Here is a 20,935-nt window from a genome sequence, read left to right as displayed (position 1 = left end):
TCTTCATGGTGTTAAAACCTTCACTTTCGTACATAATAATGCAATTTCCTTTCCATATAAGCATATTAAAAAACTAGTGAAAGTAAAGAACATTGGGTGTATATATATAATGCACAATATATCACAAACATTCAGACCTTCGGATGACAATTTAATGCACATTCCATTTAGTTATTATTATTGTGAAATTGTAAGGCAATTAAAGAAACCAATAACATCTAACTAAAAATTAAAAGTATAGTGTCACGAGTCAACATTTTGGCCCTTTTCTAGGTAGATTTCTAGATCAATTTTGTCAGAAATACAATAAGGACTTCTTGGAATTGTAAGTTTGAGCTATATAATATATAGCATTTCAGTGCCCCAAGGATTTTTCATGGTACTAAATCCATTTGTGCATTTAAAAATGTATTTTAAATAATGAAAAATCACAATCTCAACCAAAATTGTATTGTTGAAAAAATAAGAATGTTCTTTTTTGTAAGCTCAAAGATAGATATTAACATATAAATATTTACATGGCATGCAATTTATCGAGATCCTAAATTTTATATGTCTCTTTATTACAGAACTTTGTAGGATTGCTTTTTTTTTCAGTTTTTTATCATTAAAATCCATCGAATATTTTTTGATCTGATGATTCATATATGTAGGAATTGTACAATTCATAAAACATTAGTTTGACAAATTTTTCCACAAAAGGATCTGGGCAGATCCTTGATGAATGCATACATAAAGTGTGTATATCCAAAATGTATTTTCTTTTTCTTTATGAATGAAAATACAGTCTTCTTTCTGCAGGAAAAAAATTATCAAGATCCTAAATTGTCTTTGGTCTGCCTAAGAGGAAACCATACCCAAGATAATAGATGGGATCCAAGCTGACATACTTCAAAACTACAAGAACATGATTTGTCTTACAATTGTCATGATTACAAGAAATAAGCTTGACAATCAATGTCAAAATAATAGCTAGAACATGTAAAACATGGATTATAAAATTGAAAATGGAACCTAGTTGCTATCAACAGCATACACAGTAGTAGAATTAAGGTAGATTGACAAGTGCAAGATGAGCTCAGTTGCCTGTAGGTGGTGGATCTCTTTGTAATATAGTGACCTCAATGCACTCCATGTGCTCATCCATGAGCTAATATGATAGATGTAATTCCTTCTTGCGAAGGAATATTTCATCTCATCTTTCATTTCAATCAAAAAGAACATTTCCCAATAAAATCTTGGTATGCCGATAGAGCTCAATCGTGTGCATATACTAACTTTTTTGGGCTCAAGGAGTCCCTAGGTTAAGGATCGAGTTTGATACAAAATCCATGACCTTGATGTCTAAAATATATTCCCTTTATTTTGTGACTTCTTGCTCCAAATCAAAAATTTCCCATTGAATTCCAAGTGGGGTCTCAAATGCATGAGCTCAGGCTCAAACTTAGGCATTATTGTAGGCTCCATAACCTCCAACACCCTATTTTGAATGAGCTTGCTAGTGTGGTGTGATGGAGATAATAGAAAGCAGACTAGATAAGCGTTGGATAGGGAGGGAGAGAGTGTTGAGTGAGACAGAGGGGATTTACAAGGCGAATTACCACACAAGGATTCAACAGGACATAACCGATGGAGAAGAGAACGAATTAATAGTATAAAGAGGGAGCTCGTTGTTAGAATTAACCTTCGCTAATTACAGTAGAAAGAAAATCCAACAAAGCTAGTAGAAAAACATCATGCACGTGGATTATATACGTGTTGTGTGTCGCATCCCAGAAAGATGTCTAAGGAAGAAGGGAAATGAGAGAAAACAAGAAGATCATGGTGCTAGAGCCCCTGATGTTTTAGAAGTTCCCATTAAACATTGTTGGTGGCCCCTACTAAGAGGACGACCTTACTCTCATGTGAATCAAACCACTATGAAATGAGAGAAGTGACCCTTGTTAGGAGGACAACCTCGCTCTTAGAAAAATATAACAAAAAAGGAATGAGGGAAGGGATCGAGCCAAGATGGCTTGGTCCTTCAGGTTGCAAATCTTGGGCCAAAAGGCTAGAAATTTCCTTGACATATAAAAGGATACTAGGTTGGACCTACAACCTACTAATATCAGTAATGAAAAGTAATGAACTTGGCACCCTCATACCAAATTGATATATAGAAACAACTATGAGCGCATTAGGAATCATAGCACCATTAATGGTGCCTCCGTAACCAGCAATGTATTCATTGCTAAGTAAGTTCAAGTGTGTGCACAAACCTATTGATGGGATTTTTGAATGGGGAGAATGAACGTGTGTTAGTTCATGGTGATGTGGGTGATTTGGGTGATGTCGGAGGGCGTCTAGAACCACGTCACCTCCTAAATTCTCACAGGGTGGAAGTTGGCAGTCGGGCCCTTCTTCCCTGCTCATGCCTCGAGACATCCCATCGAGAAAAAAAAAACAACATTGAATAATTAAACTACATCAAATTAATAATATTCATCTAAAATTAAACATAACTTTATCAAAGCACTAGTTTTATTAATTATATTTTTTTTCAATAACCAATACACGAACTATTAATTCATAAAATTACTATTAAACTCATTTTTATAAACATAAAATTATAATATATTTTTATAAACATAAATTTACAACTTATTTTCAATAGTCAATAATTTTAATATATTTTGATATTTTTAATAATGTTCATCTATTTTTAATGGTGAATAATTTTGAGAAAAGAAAGAAGATTGATGTATAAATCATGTTTTTTTGCAGACCCACTCATGGTTTTGTCGAAGGTTTTACACACAATAGTTTTTCTTGTGGTTTTGTAAATTTGGTCAAACGAACTACGGTCATGTTCTAATCCAAGGTTAATGGATTGTGGGTTTTATGAACACTTTGACATGTATATAATGTATTGAAAATAAAAATTTATATCTATACATAATATTTAGTTTATATTAGTTTCTTTCAAAGCTAATAATAATAGATATATCTTTTATTAAATAAACTCCATTAATTTCAACTTGACCTACTTTGTAAACATGGCAAAATGAATGTTTCCAATGTGCAAAATTGGGATTTACATGGCAAAATGAGTGTTGCCAATCTGCATGTTTTGAAGTCAACTTTAAAATCCAATATTCATAAATTCAAAATTGGATCACATTCACAATTTCGAAACATTCACATTAACCTATCTCAAAAAAAAAACTTACATTGAAAACTTACATTAAAATTAGTCCAAATTTAATGAAATTGGTGTCTTGAAATGAATTAGTCCAAATTTAATGAAATTGGTGCCTTGAAATGAATATTGATGTTTGAAACATCCACCTTAACCTATCTCCAAAAAAAACTTACATTGGTCCAAATTTAATGAAATTGGTGCCTTAAAATGAATATTGATGTTCATGGGAACCCAGGAAATGCCCCAAACTTACTAGATACCATCATAAGCCTGAGGGACAAAATACATTGTTATAAAGGAGATAATGAGAAGTTATGGAAACTTGGAGAAAAATAACAAATTAATATTCGAATTCTCCATAGCTTCACAAAAATTCAAACACAATTGCAAATGAGGAAAATTTTCAACTAAGTAATTCTAGAAGGGGTTCTCATTAAAATTCACATAGGTTAAGGGAGTTCATCTCATGTCAACTCCATAGAATTTTCTTTACAAGGATAGACTTATGCAAAGGACCCTTTGAGAAATTCTTAGTCTTCTAACAGCAATCAAAGATAGCATGCAAGAGGGATTTCTTAAGACGAAATTGCCTACTTTTGATGGTAAAAAACTCGAGATAGGCCAACAACTATTGAGATATAGAAATATTTCTATCCTTCAAACGTTTAATATAGATATTACATTTACAATCTCGTTGGAAAAGCATTTTTATTAGAAAGAAAACTGTTTAGAAGCATTCGAAGAAGTATTTTGAACCAAATTACTTTATAGATCATTACTTTGAGAATAAGTGAAATGAGTTTCACAGTCTCATATGGGCCCTAACGTTTTTTTAACTCAAAGAAAAAATAAAACTCCTAAGGTATGTGAATTGCATTTTGGATGAGAAGTTGAAAATTAAGCCCTTCTTGAATGGATTGTTCCACATGTATAAGTTAAATCAAATTTTAATAATTGAATCTTTCATATTTAGAAGATGCAATTAAATGAAGATATTATAAAAATTGAAACATAAATAAGTAGTTTTTTTCCAAATAATTATAAATATCTAGGAAGAAGGAGAGAAGAGGCATATGAACAGATATAAACCAATTTTCTTAAATCAAAAATCATTGGATTCTTTCCAATATTGACTTACTCAAAGAAAAACATAACCAATTGAAGCATCACAAAAGAGCACATGATTGGATTCTTTCGAATATTGACTTACTCAAAGAAAAACACAACCAATAAAAGCATCACAAAAGAGCGCATGACCTCTAGGACCATAAATAAAAGATAAAACAATTATTTTTAATTATATCCCAGAAATTATAACCATCAATGATGTGAGGTTTACACCTATATTCTAAGTTGCATTAGAGGATCAGCGAGTAGATTATCATTCTAGGGTGGTTAAGGTTCTAGGTAAGAATAGAAATCAATCTATTTCAATTTTGATTGATCCTAAATATAAGCACATTTATATTATTCTATCTTATATACGACCAAATAAAAACTTCATTCATAATGAAATTACACTATTCCCTTCAAAAAATTGCTTCCTCCCATTTTTCATATATTTAATTGAAAAGGATAAATAAATTTCAAATACCAAACATTTTAAACTTCTTCTAGAAGCACTTCTTAATAAACAACATTGAAATGTAATATGGAATAAGTCCTAAACCCCTAAAGAGTGAAATATTTATTGGTCTATCTGACATTACATTATTTGAGCTTCTTAGTCTCTTGATGATGATTTTTTGATAGGATCAAATTATCAGGCATAATCTATACAACGCAGCTTCCAACTCATAAAGTCGTGATTAGTTAAACTAACCACCAAGACTAAGAGGAGAGTAAGTGAAATAGAAATGTCCAAGTGAGATGAATGGACTATTTATTCATTGAGGTGGATTAGTTAGAATTGCATCATATGAAACATGTCTGTGACAATAAGAATTTTAATGGTGTTGAGGAGGAATGGAATACCAACATAATGCATGGTATTCCAACACCATTGTCTCCCAAATGGATTTTAGCGTTGTATATTAAGAAGTGCCTCTAGAAGAAGTTTAAAATGTTTGTGGCACATGTGCAGAGTCATCAAAAATTATAGCTTAAAGACTTCTCAATGTTATAAGAGTTCAACGATGTAGTTCTAGATGGAATACCTAGACTTTTTCCTAAGAGAGATATATGCATTTCAATAGACCTTGGTCTTAGAGTAGAAACTATGTTAAAACTCCATATGTGATGAGTACTTCAAAATTGTTGGAATTAATTATCTAAATTGGATGAAGGGTATGTTCAACCAAATGCTTCACCTTAGGGAGCACCAATTTAATTTTTGGGGAAAGGATAGAACACTCAGAGACATTGTTATTAAGAGAAAAATTGTGTGTATGTGTTATATTCTTTGCACGACTACGCCCATGCATTGTATGTTTCACTATGCACAATAGTAGTGTCACATGAGGTGGAAAACCCCCTTACCTCTGCTTGAGGGATTTTCAAGGGGGGCGAAGGCCCCATGCATAGAGGTTCAAAAGAAGTGCCCCTGAAAAAATAAAAAGGACAGTTTTTTGCATTCGTTTTTGGCGGTTTTCGGCACACAATTTTCATTTTTAGTAATTTTGTGGCACATGGTGGTTCAACCCACAGTTTTGTAATTTTGGTTAAGGAACTATAATTGTATTTTGATCTAAGGCAAATGAATTGGTATTTTATGGATGTAATCAGATATACATATTATATTTTAACATATAAACAAGAGATATACTAAAAAATATTTCTAGTTTTCCTTATTTGTGTTTCCAAGGTAAACTCTTTGTGTTAACGTATGTGCATCATTGCCTCTTTTTGTTTTACTAAGAATCTATTGGCAACAATTAATTGCACGAGGTTAAACCCTACACAAAATACCCTATATCAACAACAGATGACTTGGTCAACCATATGAGAAGAGCAAAAGTATTCTCAAATATTAACTTAAAATCTTGGATCGAATATAAAGATATTTACGAAACAATGTTCAAGCCATGATATGTCCAATATTAATTTGTAGTTGTGTAATTTGGATTAACTAATGCATCAACCTTGTTTATGTACATGATGAATTATTCCTTTTGCAAATAACTAGATATGTGTATACTTTTATTCCTTAATGACATTTTGATGTACTATAGATGGAAGAAGAAACTTCAAGAACACTTATGATTCTTTCTCTGTGTGCCGAGAAAACACAAACTTTATTTAAAGTTAAGCAAATGCAAGTTCTATCAAAAGCAATTTCAACATTTGTGTCATGTTTTTTTCGAAAAAAGAATACATATGGATCCATAGAAGATTGAAACCATTATGGGATGGCCCACCCTGAAGAATGTTTTAGACGAGACATCATTTATGGGTCTTTCAAGATATAGAAGTTTCATATAAGGAGCCCCAAGGGTTAGCTCAATTGGTCAAAATCAATGCCTCGCCATCGGGAGGTCACAGGGTCCATTCTCCCCGAAGCCCTTGGGGTTAGGCCTAGCTAGTGGGCTGCGGGGCTAGATTCCCTTCGGGGTCGATCAGCCCAGATTTTTCCATGGACGTAGCGCCACCCGTTGACCAGGGTGTCCGTGAACCACATCCCAAAAAAAAAAAAGTTTCATATAAGGATTATCTATAATTGCTTGTTATGTTGCATTCCTTTATACTAAAGATAAGAATTTGAATGGACACAAGGATGTGAAGGAAAACTTCCAATTATTAAAGAAGCTTCTATGAGCCAATTATGAAGATAGTAAGCCCTAATGAAGATAATTTTGTTGTGTGTACAAATGCATGCATTTAAGTAATTCACAAAATTCCTACATACAATATGCATGCCATATGTTGTGAATCTTGATAGTTAAAATAGCATGAACTCAATTACCCTACACGTGACCTAGAGAGTATTGTAATGAATACATACTTCAGAAAGGAGGACGATGTCTAATTGGAAAAAAGTCTAAACTACATATGGTCAATGACAACTTGAAATTTTATACACTCAAACCACATATGAATACCATGTAGAGAAAGTGGTTAGAGTTTCTTTGTAAATATTATATTAAAATCAAAGACATCAAAGGGAAAGAGAATAAGTTGAAAATAAACTTAGAAAAATAAAGCATTAACACTTGTGAATCTAATATAAGAAAATACGCAAAGCTATGTTGATAGATGAATACTACCTCCATTGAAGTGAAAGGAGTGGTTGCATAAAGAGAAAACAAAGCATAAGAGAGGTAATAGTGAGAAAAAATTATATTTCTTACATAGAGGTCAAATTTATGTAAAAACTCTTCAGAGTTGAGGAATTTGATCTTAAATGAAATGCATAATTCACCTTACATAGGTCATCCAAATTACCAAAAGACCATCGCAATAATTTGAAAATTGTACTTTTGCCAAGAGATGAAAAGTAATTTACAAAAAGACCATTGCAATGATGAGAAAATTATATGGATGTGTTATCTTATCTTATACTTTTCCCAAGGGATGAAAAAGAATATGTCTGAATACATTTTCTAAGTGTATGAAACACTAGTAGGTCAAATCAAATCATCAACATCCATCAATATTGTTGAAGTGTTTGCCTCTTTCAAAATGGAAAAGGAAAGTATTCATAACGGACTTTAACACTCATATACCCTAGACAATGAAGTATATGATTCTATCATGGTGGTGATGGCACATCGCACATTTTATGCCAGTTTGATCAACACATAATGTTGTGAATATAACAAAGGTGCTTATGAAGGAAATAGTCAAAGCACATGGAATTCCCAAAGCAATCAATCCAAAAGGAAATACAAAGTTCATATCATACTTTTGGAGGTGTTTATTCCAAACTCTAGGCACACAGCTAAATTTCAACAAGGCTTACCATCCTTAGATAGATCAAAAATTAGAAATGCTCTCATTATTGAAGATATGTCGTGGATGTTTTTGATTAACAATTTGTTCAAATGGGAAGAATGACTAGATTTAGTGGAATTTGTATATAAGAAACCTAGATCCATCTTAACTCTGAATTGACCAAATGTCGAGGGATAAAATATTTTTTCAATCTAGAAGAGGTTTGCATATCAAGGGATTTGATCCTTATTGGCGCTTGGTAGATTCAAAGTTAAGATGGATATAGGCTAGTTTAATTTCCCCCTTTAAATAGGTTATATTCCACATGAACACCATTGGTTCTCATAAACCTGGAGCTCAAAAACCACCAGTAATAATTTATACAATTTAATAAATAAATAAAACATATATATATATATATATATATATATATATATATATATATATATATATATATATATATATATATATATATATATATATATTGCCACAGACTTAAAATGTTTACATGACATTACATTACAACATCTCTACCATATTGCACTAGAGAGCACCTCTAGTAATGAAAATTATCCAACATTGGGAATGAGAGCACCAAATTATTGTATGGAAGAAGATGCAAGACTCTAATGGGATAAGATAATCCATTAAATAAAGATACACTTAGGCCAAAATTACTTAGAGTCATGGAGGGACTAGTTGTGAAAATTATGCAAAATCTATAGGAAGCCCAACATAAAGAAAGTGATTTGAAAACAAGAACAAAATTCACATGAAATGCAATGTCATCCATCATGTTTTCTTCATGGTGACATCAAGAAAAAACTTTTTGAAACTTAGAGGTAGTGTCAAGCTATGATCTAGATATTGTGGACAATTGAAATCTTATATAGTATAAGAGGAATTTCATTAATACTTGTATTGTTTCTTAACATTACAGCACACAATGTTTTTCATGTTTCTTAACTTACGAATATATGTGTGATCATAACCACATACTTGATCAGACATTGATTCAAGTGGAACCATATAGATAGTTCCAAGCATAATAATTATGTTTCATCAACATAAAAGTAGAATTGCTCTTAAAGCAAGCCATCATTGAAGGAAAGGTTTAGTGGAAACATAAGAAATTGGATGACTTGACCTAAGCATTAGAGGATGCCAAATAAAGGCATACCATTTATGTTCTAATTTTGAGGCCACTAAGGTTAATATTATTCCAAAGGGGAGGGGGTTTCAATAAACTAATTTTGACCCTTGTCATGTACATCAAATATGTAAATATTACAAAATGTGTGGTTACATTTATCAAGGTATCGAGCCATGTGCGTAAATTTGAAGTCTTACATGGTTTATAGGACAAATTTCATTAAGACTTGTATTGTTTGTTAACATTATAGAAAATTAGTGGGGTGGTAGGAGGGGGAGGGATTCTCATTAATCTCAAAGGAAACATCGAAGACAGATATGCTTGGGGCCTGGGTAGTGTTAGAACTTTGTAATTTTCTGAGGTTGCAGAAGAAAATCACGAAGGTAACCACAAACCACTTTGGAAGATGGGATCTAGCCCTGCCAGCTTCAGAGAGGGCTCTCTCTATGAGATTTAACTTTGTTGTGTTAGATATTAGGCTAGTTATAAAGGTTTGAAGTTTGATTTATGAATTGGTTTGGTTGTAATAGCAAGGTAAGATCCATTGGGAAATGGAGTCTACAAACTTAACAGGCATCTATCTCAAATTTTCAAAGGAGTTTCACAGGGGCAGGGTAAATGAACTAAATGGATTCTTTCTATTAAAATGAAATGGAGTGGAGGAAAAGATATAAGTTCAATTGAAGTTAAAGAGAAATTAAGAATTCATTAACATGATACCAAAGTAAAATATTGAAATTATCTACAGCCGGAATCAGAGTGTATTTTTCAACAAATTTTTTTGTCAAATTTTTGTAAAATATTTCAGATTTCAGAAAACATAAGCAAGGAAACCAAGTAGTAAAACATTAACAGTGTAAGAAGCACATCACCATATAGTCTAATACATGAATCTTGTGAAGAATGTCCATTTTATTACTGATCAACCCACTGAGGATTGAAAATACAATAGCTTTTTTCTGTACAAAAACCAACCTGTACTACTTCAAATGATGAAGTATTTATACAAATTTATTACAAAATATCTTGATTTAAAATATCAGGATTTGTTACGAATATCTATACAAATATCTTGAAACATAATTCAAGATTTTATTACAAAAATTATAAAAATATACTAAATTTTTTAAAAAATATCAGTGGGTTGAGTGTTGATGATGTTTCTGGGCGTTCTAGTAGTGACTAGGCCTTTAAATGAGCAATGGTGTTTGTCTTGTTGGCAGATGTGTTTTGTTGTCCCACTTTTCACTGCATTTTGTTCGATGACTGTTGTGTTGAATATGTGATGTTGTCCTCTATCCTTTTGCTACTTACTGATTAAAATGTGTTGAATGTGTCCTCGTTGTCCTCTGTCCTTTTGTTGCTTCTACTGTTATTTTAATTTAATAATTTCCCCTTTTACATTAATTTATCCATTTATAGACTATTGGGAAATTTGGGGAAATAACCTTTAATCATAATATATCTGACGCAAAGGGGGCGATTCTTTTGGATTATGAATGAATGCACGTGGAGGGGCCACATGGCAGCTGGGGATTGGGGGAAAAGAATACAATCAAGACAGTGAGTTATACAACTGCGTGAATGGAGGCAGGGAGATGGAATAGTAAGCGGGAGTGGGATCATGGCAACAGGAGGAGGAGCAAGGACGTGACAGGAGCAGGGAAAACCTCTTTCGTAGGGGGCTCAAAGCAGTTTATGGTATTAGAGGGTGGGGGCAGAAATCACGAGGGAAGGACACGTAGCAGTAGGGAAAACCGCTTTTTGGACCACCCCTCACAGTTAAAGAGAAATATAGTGGGGGGGTCTGAAAAGGCTTTAGAGTCGTTGGATTAAAACAGGATCGTGATCAGGCGCAGGGAGAGGTGTCGTGTTTAACCATGGGTGGACCTGACAACCCATTAAATTTACCATATAAATTATTGCATTCGGAGGTCTTATCACAATCGACGAGGGTACACAAGAGCGGAACGATAGACCCAAACCCGAAATCCCTTCCAAATCCATTCTATAACTTATCACATCCGCCAAGGGCTTAACCACAAATCCGGACCCGAAAACCTTTCAAAATCCAATTTATAAATTATTGCATCCGGGAGGGGTTATCGCAATCGGTGAGCAGTACCTTTACCCTGTTCCATAGTGATTTACCGATGACTAGACCCAATAGCCCATCAAATCGCAACATATAAAATATCGTGTCCTGAGGGGTCTTACCACATCGCAATCCCAACTAGGAGAAGGATTTTGTGAGGGAGGGACTTAAATTTGGTGTGATCCCCAATTGCGATATCACAATCGGTGGGGGAGACTTATCGCAATCGACGGATAGGACATGGTAATGGGGGGCTGACTACAACATGGTGCAATATGAAATAACACATGATTGGTGGGTCCTGGATCTATTTCCTTGGGAGTGGTGTAGGGATTTATGTAATGCAGCGGTTTAATAAACAATGGTTTACGTCTAGAGTTTGAAAATCAACCTGGTCAATGGAAACGCGACTAGAGTTTGCTTTTATTTAAATAAACAAGGGATAATGGAATATGGTTTGGGAATTATATGGGAAGTGGCTAGAGTTATACGAATGGAATGGAAATGCGGCTAGAGTTGGGTTTATGGAAATGCGACTAAGGTTTGGGATTTAAATAATGGATTAAGGCTAGAGTTTATAATAAAACATGGAAATGTGGCTAGAGGGATATACAATGGGATTTCAGCTAGAGTTACAAATCATATGGCATATTCATAATGGGGAACATATTTTTCACAAAAGATAGATGCAAATATAATTTGAAACTGTAGCAAAAATAGTTTCCAAGCCTTTATCTGCTTTTGAAGTGCAAGCTTCATTCTGGCCTATCTTTCAATCTAGATTCGGATTTGGGCGTAGGATATACAGTTGGAAAGTTGCTTTTGAGCACTTTTTAATGAAAACACATGTAGTATGATCTAATCCAAACATTGCCATGCAAAAAAAATCTCCTTAAATCCTAATACATGGTGTCTCTTTGGAAATAATTTGCAGGATGAAATATTATTAACAACATCTCAAACATAATAATGATCAGCTATAATCAAGCAATCCTATAAAAAATTATAGGACCGTAACTGACGCAGAAGTTCAATTGAACAGCAACTGAACAGTGATTGAACAGCAACTGAATAGCGATTGAACAGTAACTGAACAAAAATTCAACAACAACTAAACAACAATTGAACAGCAGTTGAATAGCAACCGGTCCCACGTCGACTTTCGATGTTGACTTTCCTCTTTTTTCCCAGGCGCTTCACTCTACGTTGTTGATTTCATCATCTAATCTGACGGTTGATAGTCACCCAATCATCGCACATCGCATTTTCTCCAGGCCAGGGTTCATTCACTCATGAATGATGCATGCGATATTAATCCAATTGCCAGCATCAACAGTGATCCAATGGTCGACAGCGATATCGCACAGGGATCTGCGCGACGTTTAACCGCCCTTACAGAGCCGATATGGCTTATAAACTCTTTGTCTATAAGAGTGCGGGTCCAGATTTGAGATCATCGTCTGATTGTCTAAAACCTGATATCCATTGGATAAAGGAATCCATCAAATCCTACGGCTAGCAGTTCTTCAACTAACGCACGGGTTAAAAATAGGCCTAACCCCGCCGTTGATTGTGACGTAAGAATATCGATGGTTAGGATGGAGTACGAGCCTTCAACCACAATCAAGCCTTTCCGAACTCTTCCACCCCCGCCATTAATACTAATGACCATGATTAACACATAAACACTGAGATTACAATTAAAATATGAAAACAGGGAAAATACCTGGATGAGTTTTAGAATGAAAATACACAGAGGTAAACGAGAGTTTTCACCAAGATTAACACACAAATGCACACTAAATCAAATTCCTTCAATATAATAATAATTACAGAGTCTTGGCCCTCTCGGTTGATTTACAGCAAATTAACAGACTTCTGTTTCAATCTCAAAACCCTCTTTATCACTCAAATGTCGGCTCTCACTTAAATCTCAATCATCTCAGCTAATCCTTCTTCATTACATTTTTTTTATCTTTATGAGTCGAATCTTATTCTAATTGTACTAACAAATCGATCTCTATTTTAATCATTCTAATAATCAAATCTCTATTTTCAAGCTCCATTACACACCTATGCTAACAACTTATCCCTTAACCTAAAATAAGAAAATTTCCTAACTATTACAATAATGAAGTACAGATCATTTTCGAGAGATCCAGCCCTCTCGACTAAAACTAGCTTTTGACCACTCAGGTCAGTGAAATTCAACTCATTTAGCCACAACATATGAACAAACCATCACATTGTTGGCTAAGTCCAGATGCTTCTGCATCAGACTCCCGGGGAAGAAAAGAATCATCCCTCAGACTTTCAGGGTTTACTCCATATTTCTGCAACTCTACTGTTGTCAACCAACTAGCATCCTCCACTGGTTGTCCTTTCCATTTGACTAGATATTGATAATAAACTTGTCCTCTAGTTCTTTTGGATACTCTTTTCTCCAAAACAGCTTCCACCTCTCTCTTAACTGCCTTTGGCATTTGTTCTTCTCAGTTCAAAGTTTGAACTTCATCTTCTGTAGTTTCCTCCTGTAGCTTTGTCTTTGTCTCTTTGTATGGATACAAATCTAAAACATTGAAGATAGGAGATATTCCAATCCCTTCTGGCAATTCAATTTCATAAGCATTAGTTGAAAACTTTCTTACAATAATACATGGTCCTATCTTTTTCATTTTTAGTTTATTGTAAGTCTTAGAAGGAAATCTTTCTTTTCTCAAATACATCATCACTAAATCTCCCACTTGGAATTGTTTCTCTCTTCTTTTCATATCTCCTCTTTGTTTGTATTTTCCACTGCTTTCTTGTAATCTGCCTTTGACAGCTTCTTGTAGTCTCTACATCTGCTCTGCAAACTCTTCAGCTTTTGCACTTCTTGTCTCCTGTTTACCCAAATTTATAAGCTCATACACGCCTCTTGGATTCATCCCAAAAACAATTTGAAATGGACTCATTCCATTACTTTGGTTTGGAGTGTCATTATAAGCAAACTCAGCCTGAGCTAGTGTTAAATCCCACTTTTTACGATTTTGATACACTAAACTTCTCAATATGTTTCCCAAGCTTATGTTTACTACTTCGGTCTGTCCATCTGTTTGAGGATGGTATGCTGAACTGAAACTGAGGTTAGCTCCTAGTTTCTTCCAAATAGTTCTCATGAAATGCCCTACAAACTTTGTATCTCTATGAGACACAATACTTACAAGAAATCCATATAATCTTACAATTTCTGAAGAAAAAAAATAGGTTAGCAATATGTGTTGCATCACTAGTCCTTTTACATGCAATGAAATGTGCCATCTTGGAAAATCTATCTACCACAACATAAACAGAATCATTCCCCCTTTGAGTTTTAGGTAACCCCAAAACAAAATCCATGCTAACTACATCCCATGGTCAGTCTGGTATTGGCAATGGCTGGTACAATCCTATATTCTGGCTTCTCCCTTTAGCATGTTGACATATCCTGCACTTCTCAACAAATCTCTTAACATCAGTCTGCATCTTTGGCTAATAATAAAAAGTATTTACTGGAGCAAAGATTTTGTCTTATCCAAAGTGACCAGATAATCCTCCACTATGTTTCTCCTTTATTATGTTTTCCCTCATAGAACATTTGGGAATGCACAACTTGTTGCCTTTAAACAATAAACCTCCTTGGATAAGATAATCTAACCACTGACTTCAGTTATGAACTATTGGATTTTGTACTGCTGCACAAATATCTTTGAAATCTGCATCATCTTTATACATTTCAACCATTTCTTCAAATCCTACAACACCAACTTTTAATTCTTGTACAATGAAATTTACCCTGCTTAAAGCATCAGCGAATGTTTTTAGCTTACCACTTGTGTGCTTTATCACAAAAGTAAAGCTCTGCAAAAATTCTACCCATTTGGCATGTTTCTGGTTCAATTTTGGTTGATTGTTTATGAACTGTAATGCATGATTGTCATAATACAATATAAACTCCTTTGGTAGCAAATAATGTCTCCATTTTTTTAAGACTTTTACAATAGCATAAAATTCTTTATCATAAGAAGAATACTTCTTCTTCGCTTCATTTAATTTATCACTGAAGTGTGTTATTGGTCTCTGTTCCTAACTCAAAACTGCTCCAATTGCAACTCCACTAGCATCAGTTTCTACTTGGAATACTTTTCCAAAATCAGGTAAAGCTAAAACTGGTTTCTCTGTGGTTCTTCTCTTCAACAACTTAAAATTCTTGTATGTTTCTTCTGTCCACTTGAATGGTTGATTAGTCTCCTTTATTGTTTCAAGAATTGGTGCACAAATTTGACTAAACCCTCTAATAAATTTCCTATAAAAACTTGCAAGACCATGAAAACTTCTTACCTCAAATATATTCCTTGGAATAGGGCAGTTTCGAATTGCTTGGACTTCCTCTGGATCCATTTTCAACCCTTCTTTAGAAACTACAAATCCCAAGTAAATTAATTCTTCTTTCATGAAACTACATTTCTTCATATTTATCAGTAGTTTCTCTTCCTGCAGAGTTCTTAAAACCAATTTAAGATTATCTAGATGTTCTTCTTTACTTCTACTAAAAACTAGAATATCATCAAGATCAACAATAACAAACTTGCCTGCATATTCCTTCAAGACTTCATTCATCAATCTCATGAATGTGCTAGGTGCATTAGTGAGTCCAAAAGGCATCACTAACCACTCATACAACCCACTGTTTGTTTTAAATGCAGTCTTCCACTCAGATCCTTCTCTAATTCTTATTTAATGATATCCACTCTTCAGATCTATTTTAGTAAAATACTTTGACCCACTCAAACAATCCATCAAATCATCCATGTGTGGTAAAGGAAATCTATACCTGATGGTGATCTTGTTTATGGCTCTGGAATCTGTACACATACGTCATTCACCTCCTTTCTTTGGACTAAGTACTATTGGTACAGCACATGGACTAATACTCTCTCTGATTAGTCCCTTATCCATCAGTTCTTGCACTTGTTTTCCATCTTCTTCATTCTCTTGAGGAGTTAATATGTACGTTGCTTTGTTTAGCAAACTTGCTCCTGGTATTACATCAATATGATGACTAATACTCCTAATTGGTGGCAATGCATTTGGCAACTCATCCACAATAATGTCAGCAAAATCATTTAACAAAGTTTTGATTTCTTCAGGTAAATCATAACATTGTTTCCAGGTGTTCTTTTGCCAGCATCATCCTTCAATGGTAGCAGTGTATGTTTATTTCCATCCTTCTCCAGAGTATAAGTATTTTTCCTCCCATCATGAATAGATTTCTGATCAAACTGCCACAGTCTTCCCAGAAATACATGGCATACATCCATTGGCATTACATCACACAATATCACATCCTTATATGTACCAATATGTATCTCTACCTTGCATTGTTTTGTCACAATAATCTGATGTCCTTTCTACAACCATGACACTTTGTAAGGAGTAGGGTGTACTGTCTTCACTAATCCTAGCTTATCCACCATCTCTGTAGAAACAAGGTTATCATTGTTTCGATTGTCAATTATCACTTTACAACATTTACCTTTGGATTTGCATGTAGTTCTGAATAAACTCTTCCTCTGAGCTGGTTCTTCAGTCTCTTTCTCTGCCTTAAGCAATGCCCTTTTCAACAACAGGGATTCTCCTACTTCAGGGGATTCTTCCTTTTCTATAATTCGAGGTGTTTCTTGCTTTGCCTCACTGTTAACGGGAAAATTGTCTACTCATAACGACCCTATCCCACTAAGGTGTGACAGTGACCTTAGAAACAAACAGAGAAAACTACTTTCATATTCTTCTTTATGAACTATAAACGAAGAGGAATAGGAAGAACCAACATGTGTCTTGCGCTAGTCCTTTGATCCAATCTCTCTCATCTTTGACAGCTACCTGCTCCCTTACTTGCCCAGCTTCACCAAGTCCCTGTAAGATCACAGAAGAAGAAAACTACACAAAGACATGGATTTATATTCATAAATAGCTTAGGATCATATTTAAGCTAAACACACAAATGTAACAAACATCAATGATACACAAGCACGTAGGAGAAACTCAAATAGTTTTATTGATGTAACAAGAAGATCCAGGAGGAGTTACAACCGATGATTCCTGATCCAGCATCAACCTCCCAGCATAGAATCCCCTCTTCACCTCCAACAAAGCATAAATCACCCAATACTCTGATATCTATCTCAAAACCAACAGTAATTCTCTGCAATGTGCAAAATTCCAGCCTCCAGATCTCTGGGATGAGGGATCCATATATAGATGTATGCAAAGAGGATGAGTCAGCTTATGATCTGACTAGTGTCTTCTCTCTGTCAGTTCTTGCTTCCACTTGGAGACTGAGAGCCTCTTACTCATCCTTGGTCGAACTCAATGAGGCAAGTGTCATTGGGGAAGATTCTGGAAGCTTCCATTGTCTGTCCACCTCGCGGAATGACACTGCCATTTGTCATTTCCCACTCAACGCACCCTGGTAGTGCATTTAGGTGCGTTGCAACGCACCTAGCTAGTGTACTTGGGTGCTATGCAACACAGCTAGCTAGTGGAGCAGCTGAAATGATCCTGATTTGACTTATTCTGAGCAGTTTCTGGTGGAGAACTTCTGGGAGAAGTTGTAATTTGTTGACCTTGTTCCTTTAGGGGCCGGAACAACACTTTTAGGGACTTAGGATCCCTTGGTTTATGGACATTTCATGCTTAGAGTTGTAAGGCACAAAAATTTCTATAAAAGTTGCCCCCTAAAGTATGAGGCTGTTTATCGAGTGAAATGCTTTATTAGGAGGATCCAAAGTTCTTTCAATGCTGGGAGGAGACCTGTAATAAGATACAATACAATACATTATCTTCATACTGTTTTCATGATCTAGCTGAGGCGGGCATTCCCATGCTCAGCTTTATAAATTCATTTTCATGTACATAGGACAGACAATCGTCTGATGGTAGACTGATGATTCTGATAGAGCCATCATCCTTTTGGTAGGATGATTATCTGTGCTGCAATGCTGTACATTTCAATGTCTTTATTTTCCTGAATATATATCGCAGCCCGGATGGATGAAACTAGATCTGGGGTCTTCAATCTCGTCCGATTTTCACTCGAAGTACAAGTCGATCCATGTGAGAAATGTTTTGAAGTCGAACATGGAAAGACATCGCTTGATTACCAGTCAATGATGTAAATTGTTAACAAGCGCGAGAGGAATCACCGATAATGATGATGACCCTCAAGGTACTGCAGTACAATTCACGTGGTGTGAATAAAGGACTTGGCGTCGAACACCACGTAAAATCTTTCGGTCGAAGGTCATTGATGTATACCTGTCGCCGGAAGTGAGAAACTTGCCATTGAGGCATGCAAGCTTCAAAGTACTGAAAAGGGTGTTCCTAGATCAACTTCTTGGATAATGATCTGGTGTTGACAAGAAGCGATCCATCAAAGGAGGGCCTTAATGAATCCCACATCAATGACACGGAATGGAGTAAATGATTTTGATGGAGGTGAAAACGATCTGATGATATATGGTTCAGGATGGCGGTCATGAAAGAATTAAGTATAATGTATGGTAGTGGATGGGACACGGGTGATTTCTCTGGATGACTTCTCTTGAACATGTCAGCAACACTTATGTGATGGATTGGTAGCATTTACCCCAAATGTGGATGGTATGGCGTGACCATGGTGATGTGACCGGTGAATGAAACAACCCAACCCGATTCGGACACGGAGTGGAAGTGTCATGCTCAAGAGCGACTTGCTACCAATAAAGATTCTTTGAGTTTTCTTCCCAATTTTTCCCCAGTCATTGCTGACCAGTACCTCTTTATTTTTGTCAAGCTTGAGGAGGATAACATATGCTTGTTCTATAATTTTCCCTTCGGACAAACCCATCGCTATGTTTTAATGAGCCTAGCGATAGTGAAACTCGTTCTCGTCTAAAGACAAGTTTGTCGCTATTAATCTTTTTAACGAGTTTAACGACAAAGATAACTCGGTCCTTTTCATTTTTAGAGAGTCTGAAAAGGTACGTAAAGGTAACTCAAAAATTCATTTTTCGTCATCTAATCCCTTAAGTCCGAAAAAGTATAAAACAATACAGAAGGGATGAATTTTCGATAGTTTTAACGAGCCGAACAAAACAAGCGCTCGATCTTTTTGTGCAATAATCCCTCGGGTCCAAAAATATTAAAATCTAGAGGAGGGATAGCACTTCCCATCGCTTTAACAAGCTGGAAGGCCAAAACTCGGCAATCTTTTCATATTTTATGAGTCAGTTGAAAAGGGCTTAAAGAAGACTCGTCTTTTGAGGAACGAGTGATAAAATGGGTAGCAGCTGATTCCAGGTAAGGTTTGGAATTTTCCAATCACGGCAGTGTCACAAGGATGGCTAGTGAAATCACTCTTCGCAGTTGTTCCTCAAAATGGGTAAACAATCAAATGGTGGTGAATTATCGGCCAATGGAAAAGTGGAGGTGACGGTGCAAACACGACCAAGGCTTTAATGGCTGATATGCTACATTCACGGTGGTTATTTACCGGGGAATAGTTCATTTTTTAATGAGCTTAAACGCGGGTGGAAACATTTGCTCATGTCTTATGTTTATTTTTTAACGAGCTTGAACTATGTGCTAAAACTGCTCGATTAATCCAGTCATATGATAAGAATGTCTCATATAAAAATTGGCAATTTTTAGAGTTTTGCCCCACATCCTTTATTTATGCAAGTTAGGTGACGACTAATCCTACGAGTTTAAAGGGTTAGAGGTCCTAAAAATTTAAAAAAATAAATAGCCGCCCCTCGCTTGCACTCCAAAAGGTTTGCATGCCCCCAAGTATAAAACAGAGTTTCGAGGTCACCCTTTATTCGAGCTAACAAAACATTCGTTTTATCAGGAAGGGTCACCCTTTATTCAAGCTGACAAAACATTCGTTTTATTAGGAAGGGTCACCCTTTATTCGAGCTGACAAAACATTCGTTTTATCAGGAAGGGTACTACCTCTTACAGGTTACCCAAAGATTGTTTTATTTACGGTGTAAACAAAACACTTCTCTGGCGATGTCTACCGAGATAAACAAAGGTGAACGGATGATATAGTGAGACCATCCCTCACATAAATTTGACAAGAGAATCCTATTCTAGAATAACCCCTCTTCCAATCACAGACGGGGTACAGACTAGTCATATTCTCCCGCGTAAACCTATTCTATACCCGAATTTTTCCTGTCGAAGCAGACCAGGACGCATGCCCCCTGGGTTTCAGTCATATCCCTCCGAATTACTCGCGCTCATTGGGAGGACGGACTGGGGATTGAGACATTTCTTGCATGAAGAGACCATTTAGGGATGGTATATGACTATTTGCTATGCGTGATCCGAGAAATGAAAGTTGGTCCACGAGCTTGACCACTCTTCCTTCGTGCGGAAAACACATTACTCTAAAGAGTGAGGAGACGATGGCTCCCATGCAATAAATATAGTCTCGTCCAAGGAGTATATTATAATCCAAGGGTCCTTGAACTACCATTACATTTATGCGAACTGTCTTCCTTCTCAATGTTATGGGCACATCGGGAAGGATCCCTAAAGGTCGACTGGTTCCTTTATCAAAGCCTGTCATATT

Source organism: Pinus tabuliformis, chromosome 7, assembly GCF_031772625.1.
Source record: "Pinus tabuliformis cultivar Carrire ecotype Pingquan chromosome 7, CPIR1, whole genome shotgun sequence".
NCBI lineage: Eukaryota > Viridiplantae > Streptophyta > Pinopsida > Pinales > Pinaceae > Pinus > Pinus tabuliformis.
Note: the sequence above shows the minus strand (reverse complement) of the source record.